Source organism: Homarus americanus, unplaced genomic scaffold (genome assembly GCF_018991925.1).
Source record: "Homarus americanus isolate GMGI-L3 unplaced genomic scaffold, GMGI_Hamer_2.0 scaffold58800, whole genome shotgun sequence".
In the NCBI taxonomy this organism is placed as follows: domain Eukaryota; kingdom Metazoa; phylum Arthropoda; class Malacostraca; order Decapoda; family Nephropidae; genus Homarus; species Homarus americanus.
The window spans coordinates 3,464-20,980 of record NW_024719686.1 but is presented as its reverse complement, the minus strand read 5'-3'; the positions used below and the strand labels follow the sequence as shown (position 1 = coordinate 20,980).

At 39.1% G+C, this 17,517-nt stretch overlaps 1 long non-coding RNA gene across 1 annotated transcript; it reads right to left on the bottom strand.

The window, feature by feature from the left end:
- Window positions 1–9,326: 9,326 nt before the first annotated feature.
- LOC121860262 lies at window positions 9,327–16,387 on the bottom strand. Its single transcript, XR_006087848.1, has 3 exons — window positions 16,371–16,387; window positions 9,634–9,805; window positions 9,327–9,501 (listed from the first exon to the last, which is right to left on the bottom strand). It is a non-coding gene; the product is annotated as an uncharacterized LOC121860262 (long non-coding RNA).
- Between the last annotated feature and the right edge of the window lie 1,130 nt (window positions 16,388–17,517).

The window sequence follows — 17,517 nt, the reverse complement described above, 5'->3', positions numbered from 1 at the left end:
ATTCTCCTTCCTACTCCACATATCAGAAGCGCTCAACACACTGACCCTTTCGACTCTCACTGACCATCACCACGACCTCATCTGCAAATTTGGTGAAGCTTCTACACCATCCTCACACCGGTTCCTACTACCTGAGATCCTAGCCAAGTTGCTGTTCGACACCACAACCGCATCCAGCCCATACGTGCACGAACAGTCGCTATAAGAACAGCCCAGTCCCAACCATTGTAAAATTATCAATAACTTGTAATAGACCAGTGTATTCACTCCCAGTAAATACTACTTCTTGCACTGTCACTGTTGAAATGCACTGTAGTTTGAGCTTTCCCCATCTAGTTATTATATATCTTATTTGTATCACTTATGTTACTTGTATATTATTTATAATTCAAACCCATTCCCCAAATATGTAACTGTATATTTTCAGCCTTCGCCAAGCTCTCAATAAACCGTTAATTATTAATTATTATTATTATTTTTACACACACACACACACACACACACACACACACACACACACACACACACACACCTGATGTCATTTATTCATTACTACTATAAAAGATGTATTCTGCCTTAGTACTTCCTTTCCACAAGTCTCCATGTTCACCACTTAAGTACACACTCCTGTTTTCTTATGTCCATCCTCACTTGTGATGCTTCCTTCATCCCATCCTTTTATTACATTATTGGTCTTCCCTATCCCTTCTACTTCTAAATTATACTCTTTTTTTAGGGTGGGGGTCTACAATCCTTCACTTGTCATTCTCTCAATAATCCCATACTGTCACGTATTAAGAAACCTCATCCATATTGCAGGTGAAATTCCATTAGTACCTGGAATCTTCCAGTCCCCAGGGCTATTCAGTCGAGAAAATTCCAACCGCAGTTCAGAACTCTTCCCCTCCTCTGCCTGCCGCGTGATCGTCGTGGCAGGAGATTAAATCATCTATTAGGAAAAACATGTGACGTCATCCACTGCAAGCGCCCATATGCGATGATACAAAAGTCTGCACTCCAAGAGCGGTACTAGGATAACATTCGCCCACCAGAGCACCACATCATGAAGACAGCAATAGCATAAAAAGCACTCACAGGCATACAAAGATTAAAAAATCAAAGCACTAGCCCCCTGTTAACATACGCACCAAGGCACTCCAGGTATCAACACCAACAAAATTAAAAAAGTACAAGTCACAGAATGAAGAATATAAGAACATCAGAACGTGAGACTAGAGGAAAATGCAGCAGGCCTTTTGGTCCCACTGGAAGTCCTGACACACTGACCCTATCGCTCATATACCCATCCAACCTATATTTAAAGCTAACCAGCATATTCGAGTTAATGATGATGTTTGGTAGCTTGTTCCTCTATCTCGTGCCTAAATCTAAATTTGTCTAATTTAAAACCATTGCTAGAATTCGTTCTTACTGCATAATCCAAGTGAGGTCTCATAAACGCAAGATATAGTTTTAGATAACTTCCTAGTCTGGTAACTAACATTCCTCTGTATAAACCAGTACTTTGTTAGCCTTGTTTCGAGCAATACACAGTCTGTCCTGGTTTAGATTCCTACTTATCATTACCTTAAATCTTTCTCACAGATGGTTCTCTACATTAACGATGTTCATCTGATATCTGGTTTCTCTGTTTACATCTCTAGACTAAGTACATTACATTTGTCACTAATTTTCATCTGCCGTTATTAGGCCACGCGAAAATTTGTTTAGTTCTTCCTGTAGTCAGTTTTAATTACTTGCCCTATTTTAGTGTTGTCAACAAATTTACTACGTTGCTGTCTTCGCCTATATCTATGTCGTTTATGTATATAATAAATAATAAAGGTCAAAATGCAGCCTTGGGGTACTCCACTAGTGACGTTACCCCAATAAGATTTAGTGAATTAATGCTGACTCTCTGTTTGCTATCCTGTAAACCACGCCTTAATCCAGTTTAGAATATCCTCTAATCCATGAGCCTCCACTCTACGTATTAGTCTTTCGTATGGTAGAGCCTGTCAGGCTCTGAAGTCGAGGTAAAACATCATAATCATGTCCGTCATCCACTGATTGATTAACAGTTGAAAAGAATGATAATAGATTTGCCAGACATGAGCGCCCTTGTGAAGCCATGCTGGAATCATTAATCAATTTCTGTTTCTCAGGTGATTTCGAATTGTTTGAAATTATTGCTTCCAGTAATTTTCTATAATTGATGTTGAACTAATTGGATGGTAGTTGCAGGATGATCGATCTCCTTCTTGAAAATCAGCATCACATTCGCTATCCTCTAGGATTCTGTTAATACATCCGTTTTAATGACATGTTAAACAAGTTTGTTAAGGGCATACAAAGTTCTTCCTTACATTCCTTTAATATTCTGGAAATATCTCATCAGGACCTGGCGACTTAGTAAGGAAGATGAATCATTATCCTCTAACTACCGTTCAATCAGTTTAACATCAATTGTAGGCAAAGTGCCGGAAGCAATCGTTCAAACTCTTTGGAAATCGCCTCAGAAGCACAAGTGGATCAATGATTCCCCAACATGGCTTCACAAGCAGGCGTTCATGTCTAACAAATCTATTAACATTCTTTTCAACTGTTTTCGAATGGATTGGAGCGTGTTTGCAGAAAGAAACAGTGAATAAGCATTAATCACTAAATCCGATTGGGGTAACGTCACTTGTTTAGGTTCCCAATGCTCAATATGGACCATTACTATTCATTTATATATAAATGACATAGATACTTTTGCTGTCACTCGGAATCGAGTATGACGATCATCCAGCTATAATACAATGATATGAGTTATTAGGAATGTCACCTACGTTAGTGAGTTTGGTGACTAAAGAGACCGATACGGGTCCCAGAGCGTCGTTCAAATTCGTTGCACATGTGGATCCTCCATCTGCGGAAGGGCAGTGGCAACGTTCTTCCGGCGTTGGCGCTTGTCTGCTTCGATTTAAATGACATAGATATAGCCGTAGACAGCAACATAAGTAAATTGCTGATGACACTAAAATAGGACGTATAATTAAATCTGACGGGACTCCGCAAAACTACAGGAATTTAAAAAAATTTGCTGTGGTCTGAAAAATGGCAGATGAAATTTGATGAGGACAAATAAAACATAGTTTAGGAGATGTAAATAGGAAACCAGACATCGATGATATAAGGAAATCCAACTGTGAGAAAATTTAGGAGTAATGTTAAGTAGGAATCTTAAACCAGACAAGAATGTGTATTTGTTCGATACAAGGCTAACAAAGTACAGTGTACTTGGATTCATATAAAGGAGTGTAAGTTACAAGACGAGCGAGGTTATCCTAAACTATATTTTGTGCGCGTGAGACCTTACTTGGATTATGCGGTTCAGCTCTGGTCAACAGTACTACAGAATGGATATAGAATCCCTAGAAAGTACCCAGAGGAGAATTTCAAGATTAATCCGGCATTAGGAGCCTTGAGTATAGAGACAGATTTTAGTATCTTAATTTGCACTCCTCGAGAGATGAAGAGTGAGGATGATGTGATCGAGGTATATAAATGGAAGACAGAGCTTAAACAAAGGTGAGGTTACATCAAACAATCCAACCAGAAGCAAACTCGTAGCAATGGTTTTAATTGGACAAATTTAATACGAACATAAGAATGGAGGAACTGCAGGGCCCATTGCCCATACTGACAATCCCATTTACACCCAACCCCTATTGCTCATATATCCATCCAACCTATGTTTGAAGCTATCCAGCGTACTAGAGTTAGTGATGATGTTTGGCAACTTGTTCCATTCATCCAATACTAAATTTCCAAACCAACGTTTACCTATTTCGCGCCTAAATCTAAATTTGTCTAATTTAAAACTATTGTTACGAAGTCAAGATCAAGTAAACGGGGAGTTCTAGTTGGATTTATAGACAAGGTTACAAATGATCCTCGATGCCGGTCAGGGTACAACTGCACTGGCTGACAGGCAACTGGCGCCACCACACCCTCGGCTGACAATATGGACCACGAGGGGGCCGGTGGTAAAGCGGTACCGCTCTTGCCTCGCAAGCAAGATGTCACGGGTTCGATTCCCAGGCCGGTGGAAGCTGTTTGACATACTTCCTAGCCCCCATTAGTCCCTGTTCACCTAGCAGAAGTAGGTACCTGTTGTAAGTCGAAAGTTGCGAATTCGTATTCAGGGGGTTGTTGGACTTCCAATAACTTGATGACATAAACCATTGACTCTTCAGGCTTCTACGCCCTTAACTCATGAGACATAAAGGCAAGCATGAACTGAGCATTTCGTTGGGCACTGTAAACGCTTCTGCGCTTCACCTTACACAAGAATGTAGGGGAGTGCCCAATAAAAAAATGCGGACCACGGGTCCTAACAACCACGGGGGCAGTTCAACAATTGACAAACAAAATAATAAAAATGATTCTCCATACATTTCAGAATGTAATAACACAATACAATATGAACATAACAGTATAATACATTAATACCTCACAACGAGTTCACTCCTGTTGATAGTTTCAGTACCTTTATAATATCACCTTTGTTTAGATTTAAACGTGAGATAAGTAAACATTGGTTTGGAAATAGAGTATTGGATGAGTGGATCAAGTTACCAAACATCATCATTAACTCGAATACGCTGGATAGCTTCAAACATAGGTTGGACAGATATATGAGCGATAGGGATTGGGTAAACAGGTGCCTAGTTGCCAATATGCCAGCTGCAGTTTCCTCCATTTTTACGTTCTTTAACAATCAGGTATGCTGTGTTGCCAAGACACCTATGTCTACCCCCACACTTCACTTCTCCCACTGGTCACCAACTTTTCACTCTCTTCCACCTCGCCTCCACTTTAAAACCACCAACATATTCGGCTGTCTGGTCATCTATACTAAGCTACAAGTTTTAGCTGGGTCTACTCACGAGTCCTCCATGTGTCATACCTACAGTACATATCAGCTCATATCAGCTCCTCTAACTTAACTGGGAAACGTTTACTCCTTCCCCAGTGACGAGACAAACAAACTTTACAAACATTTATATACTTGTTATTCATATGACCATCGCCAGCACAAGTGGAATTTATAATAACTAAAGTCAATCATTATTGTACTAATGTGGTTTCTTGGTACTCCTGCTGGTTCTTTGTTAAAAATAGTTGTTTTTGCGTATAATAGAAACTGTCACTGTTCGTTTTAACCTACCCTCTACCATACTAAATTGATGACTATCTAATTAAATACTATTATCTTGAGCAAACTTTGCCTTGTATACGCTGGTGAAACTTCTGGTTGACTATGTTGCTGAATTATTACAATCATAACACATACCATCTGGGAAGACCCTAATCTGTTCTCTGCTCACCATTTCCATATTATTATTTTTTCTTTGCATCCTGTTTAAATTATAATGTAATCAAATGCATGACTGTGGTAATGTAACTGAAACTTACATTCAAATTCTTCATCATAGGTGGCTGGATCTTCTTATGACTCTTGTGCTTGACTTTATAGATTTGGGGAAGCATACTTTTGGGTGGAGCTGCACTTTAACAAAATATTCCAGAGGTAATTACCAGGATTTTGATCATTCAACACCACATCCCGTGCCATGATGACCTCACAGCCAAATGGTCTGAATCCTGAAGAATGTCTGTAATAAATGCAATGACTGAAGATGAGACAAATAATAGAATTCTTCATTACTCAGATGTGAAGCGAGAAAGTGTTTGTGATATACCATCCAAGGATCAAGTGGTTTAGAACAATCTCACTAGCAAAGCCGCATATTTATACAATCTCACTAGCAAAGCCGCATATTTATAAAAGCATTGGGTAAGAAACAACATATTCAGATGACTATAACAATGAATTAACAGAAAACCTTGTGAGTATTGCATTAATCTAAAGCTGCTTGACTATTTATTTCACAAAACAGTATAGATTTTATGATATATATAGGTAAACCAATATTTGCGATGGGGTTGGGTCCCTAAAACCCAATCGCAGGTCAAAATATCGTAAATCAGTTTCATTATAATATGGGGTTCAATAGGATACGTTCTGCTAATCAGACACCCACATGTACCACTGAAGAAAAATCATAGAATAACGTACTACCAGCACTACTACACAGTTAAACAACACTCACCACATCATTAAGAACAAGTCTAGTTGTCATTACATGTCCCTCTTGGAGGGGCTCTAAGGTGGAGGAGACATCAACCTGAGTCCCACACAGACTTTGGGGAATCTGAAGAGTGGGGACTGGAGGTGTAGCCTCTTCATGGCCTTAAAGATGGTGAGCAAAACGCTTGCCAGACATTTTCAAAGTTACACTGCTCACTTCACAGTCACAAAACACCATAATGATGATGGGGACTCATTATTTTATGAAAATATGTAAGATAATGTTGTGATGGAGGTGTGGTCACATTGGTGGTCTCTGTTACTGACCTGACCTGATCAATGTTAGGTGGAGGTGGGGGTGGTTAGTGGTCTCGACCTGAAGATGTCTTAAATAAAGACGAAAACTATAGCACTATTTGCGGCCATCCAATGGGTGTACTGAATAAACTTTATTCACAACATCTGCTCTAATTGCGTTAGATAAATGAGTGAGAGGGAGGGAGAGGACTGACCCTTCAAGAAAGCAGTCAATTGAGGGAGCAAGAGTCGCTCTGTCCCACCCTCACCGCCACCTCCTAACTATAGCGAAGAATATCTGTTCTAACAGTGAAGAGAGAATTTGATACCATAATGATCCTGAATAAATGCTTCACAATACCATTTCAATAAAAGATTTTAAACAAAATATGCCGACATAATATGAGGACGGGGACTCAATTATTTTATGAAAATGTAAGAAATGTTAATACCAGAATCTATAAATTCAGTTCTAATAAAGTTAGACACACCATTTTTTCCTAAAATTATACTGAATATTTTATCTAAAAGAATGGACAGGTGCTTCCCCGCCTGGTCCCCGAGATATGCAGTTATCCAGAGATTGGAGCGCCTGCAACTGTCTAGCTTAACTACAAATGGAAAGGCCAAGGTGACTTAACTGAGACACTACTCAGCCGAGTGTCCATAACTAGAGCTGCAGATGCCCACCCCATAAGGGTCACACCTCGAGATTAGAAGCCACAATGCCAGAAAAATGTGAGGGCAAACTGTTTGGAGAGGAGTTGTGAACTCCTGGAACGATCTGCCATAAAGTGTTGTGACGGCACCGAGTGTGAGCTCTTTCAAGACAAGACTTGACCAATACTGGAGCGAACATATCCAGGAGCCAATGCACGCCTAGCTAGTACTTGCCAAAAGGCATGACAGACGCGATCGACTGCCCAAGCGGCTAACGAGCCGAGTCACAGGCAAAGAAGATAATAAAAGTAAAATAAAAGTGTCTTCAGTATAAAGTCAGCCATTAATGACTGGTCCTTGTCTTTGGCATTATTGAAAGTAGTCATAAAACTAACTTCATTTTAATATATAATCTTTAATGAATGTTGGATTATCATTATCACTGTAGTATTACTTTTGTTTCTCCTCTTTCTTGGTACCATTAAATGCAACTGAACCCACAAACCTAGCCATCGCCATGATACTCAAAGCATTTCACAGGCTAGCTTTGTTATATTCTGATATAAGACCTGGGTGGTGAGGCCTACCACGAATCTTGAAGGTTGTGTGAACATGAGGTTCCCAGGAAAGCCGAAGATCAGAACATAGTATCTAAGAGAATCTGTACAGCATAAGAAACTAAGAAGTAAAAGTAATTAAAGGAATTTAAATAAAATATAAAAAATGTCGATAACAGAAAGAAACGTAACAGAAAACTAAAGTACACTTAGAAAATTATAAAGTTTAAAGAAAAGATAAAAGAAAAGATAAATCTTATTCCTCGAAGTGCAGGCACCAGTTCGTGGCTGCCTCTTATGAGGATTTATGAGAGTAGAGCACAAAATGCTGTACAGTAACTCATATGATTTGATATTAAACAAAGAATAATTAAAACAAATATATTTATATTCTTACTCTAATGACAAGCAGACCTTTCTTGGGGAGTAACTCTTCATGTTGTTCATTGCATCGTTCGTGGTAGAAATGGGAAATGAGGGCATCTGTATTCATCTTCATAATCTCAAGGTGATTAAGAAGGAAGTGTATTCTAGAAAAAAATTGGGGACTGTATTGTAAAGGTTAATATATAAAGTGTTCAGTATTTTAATATAAAAATATGCCACATCTTTTTAATTTTCTAACTTGGCAAAAGGTGAAAGTATGCGAGATATTGGTAAATACAGTACCTTCATTTTTAGCCTTATGGTGATCCAAACCTCCAGATTGAGGGTGTAAAGAAGTTGAATGTTTTTTGTAATATTTTATCAGGGTTTCATAATACGCCTTCGAAAACAAAGAGTAACATCATTATGGCCCAAACCTCCAGACTGAGGTGTGAAGATGTTGACTACAGGATTTCTTGTAATATTTTATACAGTGTTCTATAATATGCTCTCTAACAATATTAGAAGTTCCATTTTTCACCTCTGTAAACCCGACTGTATAAAGAATGGAAAGGTTTTGGCTGATTAAAATATTTCATTAAGTAATATGTTCAGTAAGAGAATGTTTTACACACCTTAGAATTATTAGCTACTTTGGTACAAAAATCTTCAAAATCAATTTCCAGAATCTCCAGAGGTAATCTTGAAATTTGTTATCTTCGAGTCCATTGTGAAGAATGTTAGGAGGGTCGAGCACCTCCTTCAACAGCTGTGAGGAGCTTCCACACTACACGCTTCGTCAAGACACTTTTCAATAGTTGATTTCATCTGTTGAATTAAATAATGATGTTTTTGTATGACAATTGTCAGAATTAAAAAGCATAATCAAAGCATAAATAACAACACTTTGCAAAAATCAATGTAATCTACAATAAACAAAAATATTTGAGAATTTTATCAATGCACCGCAAAACTAACCTCTTATAAAAAAAGAAAATCAGTAAATTATACAGTACTTAATATTAATTTGATATTAAACACATTTGATATTAAGCACACCGAGAATGGGCAGAGAAAGACTGGTAGATGGAATGTATAATTCAGAGAAAGAACAAGTGAAGCATACTATCCATTTGTAACTTCTCCCTGCCCCCATTACTCTTTGCCACAGCCCTCTAACCACTCCATCCGTGTTTGTATGTTGAACACCCATGATGTAACACATTATCATATTTTTCACTCACCTTTTATAGCATGTTTTTCATACCTTATAAATGATTGTATCCCTAAGCTCTTGGCTTTGACTTTCATGTCATCTGCTTTGCTAAGAAACAATGTATCCACACTGGCTCGTATTTGGCTAACAAGGCTTGAGCCACCAGCTTGGCAGATTTTATGAACTTGTGAGTCAAAGCCAATGATTTCAAGTAGTCGTTCCATTTCCTTTTGAATGTGTTCAACATTCTGGGCTCCGACACAAACCTAAGAATGAAACAGTTAATTGTATGTTAAAAACTACCAAAGAATTAATTTTATTTTATTGAGGTTAACTTTTTGTTGAAATAAAAGTGAATAAAGTAATAATAATATTCCGTAAATTATTTCACATCTTACCTTTTGGCAAATGAGATAACCCTTGATGTTTCCTCAAGCATATCATCTGCTCTCTCACACAGAGCACCAACATAATATATACAGAGGAATACATGTTTTCCAACATTATTTGAAGGAACTGTACACTTGAATCTGGATCAGGCCAAGCCAGCTTGTACCACCACACCTTCAACTGAAATGTGTATACACTTGAGGTTAAAACAGTTGATTGATTATGTACATCAGTGATTTTATTTTCCTTAATATCTCATTCATTATTTTAACTTTCAAAAGTTAATATAAATAAATATAGTTCTGTGAAAATTAAAATAAGAACTGATTCCTATCATTTGGGAAGGCTATACTGTACTGGCCTTAAACTAAATTTGACTTGATGATTAAAAGTTTCATAAGTAACTTTTCCAATAACATATTTTTAGAATGGAAGAACTACTGCATCAGCAATGTTTTCTGGGTGTGTTTCATTTAGTATATATCACCCTCAAGAAATTATATGATGGTCATCATCATAGGTAGCAGGTAGTAGGCAGCTACTAAACAGGGAGGTACTACCGCCTGGGAAGATATTGGAAGCAAAATGTGTTGTCTACATGTAATGGTAGACCCTGCTGCCATGTGGCATCATGAAAATTATGACCAAGTCCCAGGTTGTTGATCTGACTTTTCCTATTTCTACACACAATTGCAGGGTCTCAAGTGTTTCTTACTATGGCAACACAACATACATACATTGTTTCAATATTGATCTTTTTTATTTTTTTATTTCTTTATGGTTCTTTATCATCATTATCATCATTCTATTATTATTTTTATTATTACATTTTCGCCCCCAGGCCCCGATGTGGGTCAGTGACCTGTGCCCGTGGGCTAATCCCGTAAAAATAAATCAATCAATAAAAATAATAAGGCAAAGTTATTAGTTCCTGTTTTCCATCATTAAAGTCTTATCTACGTCAAAATTATTTCTAATAATAATAATATAATAATAATAATAATAATAATAATAATAATAATAATAATAATAATAATAATATAATAATGATAGCTGGTCATTTGTTTCTCAAAAGCGTCAGTTTTTCTAAGGAATTCACTAGCGCCCGATACACTACCAAGTCAAAATTGAGAATAAATATAAATGCTGTACAGTGCTACATTTTATTGTAGTACAGTATTTCTTTATCACAAAAAGTGACAGTTTGACCATATCATTCATAACCCTAAGTTTAGATTCTTCCTAAACCCTGTAATTCTCCATCACTGTAGCTGTCAAGGATTATAAACTTAAAAAAGGTCTTAAGTCGTTTCTAAACTAAGTCAGCTGCTTCATGGATGAGGGAACCAATTATACAATCTGGGTACTGTATAGGAAAAGGATCGGGCAGGCTCCTCAGGGCATGAAGGATCATCACATACTACACAAAATAACTTCAGAATGTATAGTCAGTAGGTTGGTCAAATACTTGGGCTCACCAAACATTAGTGTCTTAAAAGTCATTAGACAGAGTTTGACCATCCCAGCTTTAACTAGAAGCCACTGTAATTAAATCAATAATGGGGTAGTGGAAGTCCTCGGTGGGAGAGCAAAACTAAGCCTGACAACCCTGTTTAACTTTCTTCAGTAAATACTTAGGTACTGTAGACAGACCATAAAGAGTTACAATAGTCAACCCGAGACAAAATAAGTGAATGTAATAGTGTCACAAGACACTATCTATCCAAAACTGTTCAACAACATATAGATTTCCAATATGAAAGTTGCAACTCTTAATTACTGAATTTATATGTTCTTATTATTCAGTTTTGAGTCAAAGTTCACCCAAGATTACAAATAGATTCGACAGGACTGAGTTGTACTTCCCCAAAGTTTAAAGAGCCAGAATCATCTGTGTCGTCTCCCTCCTAATTCCTTGGATGACAATAATTTACGTTTTGCCGTCATTCAGTTGAAGTTTTTTTTCCTAGTCATCCAAATCTTAATATCGGGCATCAAGGGTTTCATTATCTCCTCAACATTTATCATTTTTACACAAAGCTGTTGATCATCAGCATAGAAATGGTAGGCAACACCATGAGTATCCAGCAGAGATGCAAGACTACTGGTATAGACTGTAAACAGAAGTGATCCTGTGGACTCCAAACTGCAAAGGACGGGTCTGAAATGGTTCTACCAACCATCACACATTGAGATTGGTCTGACAAATAAGACTCAAGCAGTGAGAGTGCATTCTCACAGACACCAAACGACCAAAGATCCTGAAGTAACAGATGATGATCTACTAGGTCAAAAGCTGCAGAGAGATCCAGCAAAACCCGAAGGAGGATTTCTTGTTATGAATTTTACATAAGGCAATTTCAGTTGAATGATGCTTCCTATAGGCTGACTGAACCAGAGGGCTTACTCCATCTCTCTTTAACAGAGGAAGTAAGTGATTCAGCATAGGACTCTCTGTGATCTTTGATAAGAATGAGAGATTAAAGACCAAACGATAATTTGACATATTTTCAGTATCATGATCAGGTTTCTTAAAAGTAGACGCAATAAATCCTGTTTCTCAGGTAGCACAAAATTGCCCCCTGTAAATCATTTATTTGTGACTTACAAAGAAAGTCTGCAGCATGTTCGTAAGCAGAGTGGTACCTAGACACATTTATAGGATCTACGCGACATAAAGTCTTTTGAGTCGGTGATTTAGCGCAGAGAGTTGTTCATCTCAACAGGACAAAGCGGTGAAAAGTGAGGTTATGGCGTAACTCGCTGAAAGAGTATTATGGCGTAACTAAGCTGAAAGAGTGAGGTTATGGCATAACTCGGCTGAAAGAGTGAGGTTATGGCATAACTCGGCTGAAAGAGTGAGGTTATGGCATAACTCGGCTGAAATTCAACTGAAAATTCCGAAATAAAAACACCTTCAAGGTAATTTTGTATGTGATATCATTGCCATAAAAAAAGTCAAGGAAAAATCTGAGGCAAGCTGAGCATCTGAAGTGGAAGAAGGCATAGTAGTTCCAGACCTCTGGCCAAACAGCCCATTCATAACCGCATACGAATTTTTCTGATCACTGTCACAAGAGGCAACTGTACTTTACTTATGTTGTATTCAACTTGCCTACCCACACTGAACAAACAACAGCCCTGTGCACAGTCATATACTCTGATCTAGTGTGGTCTGTTCGCCTCCTACACCACTCTCGTTCAGCACTTCAATGATCCTCACGAAGAGAACTTAAAGATGAGTCATACCATGAAGAGTCATCTCGTGCTTTAATTTCCTTCGTGACCTTTGGACAATAACGGTCTGAAATGGACTGGAAGATATCATTATGTAATTTAAACCATCTCATCAGAGGACAAAACAGTTCAAAGAATGATCGACTTCCTCAATTATGGTCTGGTCAATGTCTCTTTATTTCCCGAAAGTAATTGTTTTACTGTAAGAAGGGGGGGGGGGGTCTTGGGACAATAGAACCAAAAGTAACCAAAGCATGATCAGAGCCTGTTGGATCGATCAGGTCAACTGCAACATCTAATGCAAGAGACAAAACTAGGTCTAGAGTGTGTCCATGGAGATGTGTTGGTTTGGACATGATACGTGATTGACAAATTGTTAAGATAGAGAATTTCCAAGAACTGAGAGGAAAAAGGTTTCAGAGATGGGATGTCAACCCAATAACTGAAGTAACCACGGATCAAACACCGCCCATTCTTTCCCGAGTCTCAAGAAACAAGCCAAATTGATCCATGGACTATTTGTCTTCCCCGCGCTTCGATATGTTTCCAGAACACCAGCTGATACCACTGCAGTAACCAATCACATTTTAGAATTGAAAAATTACGTAACAACAATCACGCCCCAATACGAATTGATATAATGCCTTTCAGCTGCGGAGCGACATATTTCGAAATCCCTCTTCAACGTGTCAACCAGAGCTTTCTGCTGTCTCATCACGGCCAGCTAACTTACACTAAGCCACACTTATGTGTATTATTCTCTTAAGTCTAGGGACGTGATAGCCTTAGACACAAACTTAGTGTAGTAATTGTGTCCTACCTGCGAACTTTCCAATCAATACTTATACTAGACACGACATTTATTTCCTTGGCCAGTGATCTTACCAAACGTTACTTGCAATAATTCGATTGAGACCATCAGTGTGCTCTTATTAATTTTCTGTTTTACTGTGATTTATCAGTGAATTTATGTAACCTTTTGGTGTGTTTACTTGTTTATAAATATTGATGGTACGGTTTACAAAACAGCGATCACCAGAAGGAAATGTGCGATTTGGTTTAAATTTTTGGTACACACTATCAGCATGATATTAAACAGAAATGGAAACGACAATGCATTGAACCAACTAGAACCTAGTAGAACCTGACCTAACAAACCCAACCTATGAGGTAGGTTCCTGATTATCGTGCTCTATATATGTTTAATATTATACCATTAGTGTTTACAAATTTTTTAACCAAATCGCAGATTTACTTTTGATGGTAGATGGAAACCCAACAAACTAACCCCTAACCCAACGAAAGTAAGCAAAAGAACCTTGATACGTAATTCTAAACTTAATAAGATCCGCAATTATTTTATTAAAAGGATCCGGAGTAATGGAACACAATTTATACAGTTGGAAAGGAAGGAACAAAGACGGCGGGAGGGAATTAGGTGAAGCCGGACTGACTACGGTGAGAAAATGATTATGACGTTAATGCACCAAGAGGCGTAATTTTAATGCCGTAACATCAGTGTTCGCCGCGCTTTTACCCGTAATTTCCACTCCTCCATGCCCTTCCCACCTACAAGGAATTTTAAATTGTAGAATAGAGTAAATAAAAAATCCTAAAAAATAGAGAAAATTATAATAAAGTTGTCGTTTCTTTTAATATCCTTAAAATCATTAAAGCAATAAGTACAGCAAACATATAGAAAATCAACAAACATACGAGTGATAGCTGTGTTTTAAGCACTTACAATATTAATTTTAAGTATAATTATAAGAAAATTACTATCTGCTTAATTACCCTTCATAAATGATTTCGGGCCTAGTAACTATATTACATATATTATTCATAATTTGTTCACGATTGGAATTTATGGTTAACATTTTTGCGTAATCTTACTTTTTGGTGTTTTAAAAGTTCGGTATTTCTTTCACTAAATTACATTATTAACCATAGATTATATCCCGTGACAAGAGGTATTCACGGAAGGCCTGTTGGACCATTAGGAAAGCAGTGCCCAGGCAGCCACCCTCAGTAAAGGCTAGTACAAACACACCGGTAACATGCATAACTCTCAATACTGTGCCGGGGTTCAGATCTTGCTTGGCCCGTACACACATGAGATGGATTTTACGTAGAGTGAACCTGCCAAACACCACAGATTTTCCTCCGGGTACTCGGATTTTTACTCGACTAACTCTGAACAGTACAATAAATTCAAAACAAAATAAACCAACTGTAAGGCATTCAAACTCCAAGAGTCCCTATGACTCCACCACTGCCTCACTAGGTGTCCTATGACCCCCACTGCCTCACTAGGTGTCCTATGACCCACCACTGCCTCACTAGGTGTCCTGACCCCACCACTGCCTCACTAGGTGTCCTGACCCCACCACTGCCTCACTAGGTGTCCTATGACCCCACACCCTGCCTCACTAGGTGTCCTATGACCCCACCACTGCCTCACTAGGTGTCCCCAGCCCCCACTGCCTCACTAGGTGTCCCTATGACCCCACCACTGCCTCACTAGGTGTCCTATGACCCCACCACTGCCTCACTAGGTGTCCTATGACCCCACCACTGCCTCACTAGGTGTCCTATGACCCCACCACTGCCTCACTAGGTCCCTGGACCCCACCACTGCCTCACTAGGTGTCCTATAGCTCCACCACTGCCTCACTAGGTGTCCTATGACCCCACCACTGCCTCACTAGGTGTCCTATGACTCCACCACTGCCTCACTAGGTGTCCTGACCCCACACTGCCACTAGGTATCCCAGGCTCACACTGCCCCACTAAGTTCTCTGTACCACTGCCTCACTAGGTGTCTCTGACTCCACCACCACTCATGGGGTGTCAAACCACCACTGCCTCACTAGGTGTCCTATGACTCACCTCCACTGGTGTCCTATGACTCACCACTCACTAGGTGTCCTCACCTGCCTGCTAAGCTCCACCACTGCCTCACTAGGTGTCCTATGACTCTGCGCCACTCCCACCTCACCAAGGTGCCTCGACTCCCACCTAGGTGTCCCTATGACTCCACTTACTGCCTCCTCCACCCCTCCGGCTCCACCACTGCCTCACTAGGTGTCCTATGACTCTGCAATGCCTCACTATATCCACCACTGCCTCACTAGGTGTCTGTAATCCCACCACTGCCTCACTAGGTGTACCTATGATTCCTTCACATACAGTTCCACCACTGCCTCACTGGTGTCCTATACCACTGCCTCTGGTGTCCTATAATCCTAGCACTGCCTCACACTATGACTCTAGCACTGCCTCACTGGTGTCCTATGACTCCACCACTGCCTCACTATGACTCTAGTGCTACTCTTCAAGTGTCCTACTACTTGTAACTTCTGTACAAATAAACTTGATTTGACTTTTTGTTTCCAACACTACCTTTACAGAATGGTCTTTCAATCCATCTTTGGTAGTCCTTATAGAATCAGATTTCTGAGGTCATATTGTATTTAAATAATGATGGAACAATAACCCACATACTTACACTATGAAAGATGGCAGTTTGTCTCTAATGAAGTGGCTGAAGCTGTTGTGTTGGTCTATGGAGATAAAATTATCCTCTGCAGTGCCTCCCACACCTGTTCACGCTAGATGATTGGTGAAGTGGATCCAGCTCTGCAGAATGAACCTGAGTACTGGTCCTTCTATCACAAGTGGAAGGCCCAAGTCTTGTCTATAAAGAGCAAATTTACTATGATTCACCTTCATTGGTAATGAATCTTAAAAAAGTTAAATAATAATATCAACAGTAGTTTATATGACCAGTGAACTAAATATGATTAAGACACTACTATCCGCGAGAAGAATTCGCCAGTGGCTAACGTTACAACACATAAACTTCAGTCAGTATATGTATGTACATTGAGAAAGGTGAGAGTTAGGAAGCATAGAGACTCTTAAACAAAGGTAGAATTGGGGAAGATTAATTTTGCCCTTGAAAGGGAATGTTTAACTCTTGGCTTCACAAATATTTTGTCCTACCTAAGCATCTGTAGGCCTAAATTATCTTGTAAGGACTTAGCTTTCAATGAGAATGAGATGGATTGGATGGCCCAGGATGGAAGTGATGAACTAGGATGGATGTGCATAGGTGTTTTCAGGATGGAGACTTGTTCGGGGAGAGAGACTGTGCCAAAATTTAGATGTACAGTCATAATCAAAGTTTCGACACCCCCCTGGCTTGGTGTTGCCAAGGCCAGGGTTGAAAAGGCTGGGTGATCGGACGCAGACATTACCATCACAACATCAAGACTCACTGCACACGACATGGAAAGAATTTTATACGAATTTTGACATGACATGCACTTGCATAAAAATTTAATTCTATTGGCACACATAACAATAGCAGTTAGGGGTGGGCATTGCCTCACCTTGTCGACTGACCTCCCCCCTCTTGACGAAATTCGTGCCACCCTGTGAAATATGCTGCCATGATGATTCATGTGTAATACGAGGACTCGCATCTAGTGAGCGACAGGTTTGGGACCGGCAAAAGTTATCATGCTCCAATCTTAACATGTTATTGTTATGTATGGCACAATGTTATAATGCATTTGTTATGCAAGTTGATGCCATGTCAAAGTTCGTAATAAGTTTCCTTCCTGTTCGCAGGTCTCAGAGCGTTGTGGTGG